The sequence below is a fragment of the Phytophthora infestans genome, genomic scaffold (genome assembly GCF_000142945.1).
Source record: "Phytophthora infestans T30-4 supercont1.17 genomic scaffold, whole genome shotgun sequence".
NCBI classification, from domain to species: Eukaryota; Oomycota; class Peronosporomycetes; order Peronosporales; family Peronosporaceae; genus Phytophthora; species Phytophthora infestans.
In genome coordinates, this window is record NW_003303742.1 from 1,008,416 (window position 1) to 1,012,462 (window position 4,047).

Sequence of the window (4,047 nt, forward strand, 5' to 3'; positions counted from 1 at the left end):
AGGTACAGCCACATTCAACGGTGCAGGTGTATCGTCTTCGACTCCTTGTGTTACATGACGTTAGCTGGTCTCTTGCAGATAATGTGACACGTTTGCAGTCTCGACATTTTGGCTTGGCTAACAGTGCACGTAATCAGTCTTTGCGAGAGCTCAAAAAATGATTAATAAAGGGTCGTGAGCACCTCGTCCTGGCAAGGCGATGGGGTTTAAAAACTGATTGGCCAGGAGAAGTTGCGAAACGGACTGGCTGTAGAACGGTCATGTCTTCTTTTAGCTCGATCAAGTGGACAATGTTTCCTGGGTGTGAGCTCCACTGGAAATACTAGGCAGTACCAACAGTAGCAATAATAAGTATGATCGTACGATTGGGCCTGTGTGGCCTTGTGCGAATCGTACGATATTACTTTTAAGACTTTGATATATGTTCTTAAATTTTAAACGGTCATTCTAAATTTGATTATTTGGTTTTAGCAATGATGCATTATATTTTTGGTGTCAATCTACTTATTTTTGAAAAACGCACCTACTTATTTTTCCATTTTGGACCCAATCTACTTGCTAAAGTTAATTCCTCCATCTGATCCCAACTACCGAAAGAGCCAGTAATGTAATATTTTGATGCGTGTCACGCAACTATACGGGTTTGCTTCGATTAACCGGACTCCTATACGGGATTAACCGGACTCTTATACGGCTATGTCTGTCTTGGACTGACAGCAAGCTACGGGTGAAACATCTCACAAGCGCATTTTCATTCGCCTTTTACTACTGGTTTGGTCAAAAATGTAATGTATTTAAATGCACAAGCTAAGGTATCTGTAGCGCAGATACTGCAGCGTCTTCTTGTCGATTAGTCCCGGCGACTGTGCACCTGCAAACACCTCGCAGGCGACTAGAACATAGATACCACAATTGTAGTTATCTGTTTGGACTCCGAGATGGCTCCCATAGCTTTGGACGCGACACCCTTCGAATCCTTGCACCCGAAGCAAATTTTTGATGTGTTGGCCCTTGCCAAAAGCATCATGCACCATGAAAGATAACACTTTGTACTTTGACGCGTTCGTTCCATGAGCTGCGTCGATAAGCATAACCTCTGGAAAGCGGGAAAATAGCTCACGCATGTGCTTTGTTTGCAGTATTATGCATGTAGCAATTTTCTATTCAGCACCATGTAAACCAAGGAGTCTGAGAAAACCAGTCGAGCTGCATAATAAAAAAGGATCTACGTACCTTTTGGTCGTGCTTCTCCACAAAGACGCGACCCACATTACCAGGCTCATCCCCAAATTCTTGCATCCACGTCTTTAGTCTCTGTTTGCTCGTCGTTCCTTCACGCTCTTGATCCTTTAGGCGCTGAATGAGGTTGTGGACGTCGCGAATTTTCATGTTACAGTCTGAATTTTCAAGGACAAACTGCAGAATATTTTCTTCTTTGCCTTCGCCTTGCGCAAAACATCAATCGTCTTCACCATGGAAGGAGCAAGTGCCGTTCGGACCGACGAGTAGTGCTCGTAGTTAGAACGAGTCAGGGGATGGTTATGCTGCAGTTTGGCAGTAGTGACGAATAACGCGAACACAGGGTCGTTTGTGCTACCATTGACGACACGGACACAAGCGTTTATCTGAAGGGAAGAACACATATTTTGTCAGTATTACGAAAGGCATTACAGCACATCCAGTTGCAGGTGTCCCATCTGAGCCCGACTCGATGGGAATTCACCCATCTGTGCCCAACTCGATAGTATTTAGCCCAACTGTGCCCAAATATAAATGACTACATACCTGTGCACCGCACTCAGTCGATCGTATTTCCCGACGTGGCCGCTTGCCTTTACCCCGCGGTTTGTACTTGCCCGCGTGGGTACAAACAAGGGTCTTGTTGTACCAGATCCACTCCTCTGGGATTAGAGGAGCTAAAGTATTTTGCTTCTGGATCTTGCGGTTGCGCTCCTGGACCTTGTTGTTAGTACGAATTCGAAAGCTCTGGTACACATACAGTAGTAATTAGGCTAGTTGTCAACTAAACAATTTCTTAGCGATGCGAACCTGGTATGTCTGCGCCATATACTCGTTGAGGTAAGCATGGAATGACTCCCACGAGTCAAACTGCATCTGAAGTAGCTGGGGGGCTAAGGCACAAGATGTCTCTCCACTGGAGGCCTCCTCTTGGGCGCTCTGTGTCTCGAACTGGCTCGAGGTTTGCGACGACTGTACACTCGAGTCCCCGGATGGCAGTGTCCACTCGGCGTCGCTGTCACCGTTGTCGCTATCATCTTCACTCGGAGCAGCGTACTGTCTACGCTTTTGTGCTGGACGCGGCCGGCGCTCCATACTTGCCGCTTTGCTCTTTTTGTCCAAATGAGGGGGAGCCACTCGTTCTGTCCTTGCAGTATACTGTATACGCCGTCGTTCGTATAGCGTGCGCAGAGCATGACACACGAGGAATAGGGCATGACAAAAAAGAGACCTCCTCAGATGGGCGCAGTAGCCACTCTCTTTTTATATTCAGGGGGATTAATTATATTCAAGGGGCTTCTTTGTATCGACAAATGCTTTCTATGAAATGAAATTCTATGGGCTCTATTGTTTTGAATTGTCCGCTAGGAGCTGACAATGTTTGCAGTAATAAGGTCGTTACATGTGGTCTCGTATTTTCTACTATCATAAGCTGACGTTTTTTTCAGAGAAAAAGCAGGTATTGCTCTGTGCATTGTATTGAAGACATTAACCAGACGATATTTCTGTAATAGAGGAGATAGCGTTCTTTGTAGTGCACTGTATACGATGATCTGACGTTATTGTCAGTATTGGAGTAGGTAGCGCCCTATTCCAGGCGATAAAACTTAGAAATTTTTAAATCTAGAAAAAGTAAGCCTATTTTACCGATTTTTCTAAGCCTTCCCGCGTAACTCACTCTTTAATTTGTCTTCGATGTGCCCGTTAAAGCGTCTTCGGGTCTCTTTAGACCATGCAGCACTCGCAATTGACCGGATTAGGGCCGATCTAGAAGTCACAGAGCGCATGCTCGCCGTCGCGTCGTTACGACATTTAGATGGGTATCGTTCGTCATCTCCCAATCCCTTTTTCCCCTCGGAATCTGAGTCTGAATTCGATTAAGAGACGGAAGGGACATCGACTCGGGCTAAGGTCTAAAGAAATGTCTGACAGCACTTCAAGTTCGATATAGGAATTCGCCAGATCGGCTTGCGATGTTCTCTAGTGTTAAGCAACTGAAGAATCGGTCACAGAGACTACAAAAACATGAACATTTTTCAATCACAAAATACGCCGACGTGATGGAGTGGGTCATCCGAGAATGTGCACAGCGCTTGAGCAATTTCAGTAGCACCACGAGTATGATTTGGGCTCGGATACATTGTGGTTTTGTCAGCATCAATCAACTTTCAGCATGAGCTACTTGTGCCGTATTGCTTTACAGATCCTCTAGAGAATGGAGAGGTTTCTGTCGGGATTATCTTCACGTTCAGGCGATTGTTCAGGACTGCTCCTAGGCAAGTACTAGGTCAACGTTTCATCGACAGATCCCCGGAAGCGCTTGGTGTGACGGATGGTACTTATAATATTCATTTTGGCGGATGGACACTAGTTTTGTTCGGGACCGTTGGGGTGAGTTACGCGGAACTGAACAAGTATCAACAGAATTCCTACCCAATGGCGTTCATGTTCACTCGGACAAAAAACAGCCTTCGCGTATCCACGGCGCTTTACTGTCTGCAGGAACAAATGTGATCTGGTTTGTAGTGGAGCTTTGGAGCTTAACTTCGGATCAATGGATCACTCTGCCGCTATCACAAGTGCATTTCGCCAAGTTTGGCCTGACATTAAATTTCTGATCTGCTGGCCACATTGGTATCGCAATGCCAGAAGCAAAACGGTTTTTTGCCTTCAAGTAAGCGCTACCATGAAATCATTCAGCCGCAGCTAGAATACCTCAGCGAAGCGCGCACGCTTGGGCGGCTCGAGGCTTTATCCGAGCTATTGGTCAAGAACTGGGAGACGTTGGGTGAAGCCGAGTACGCACGG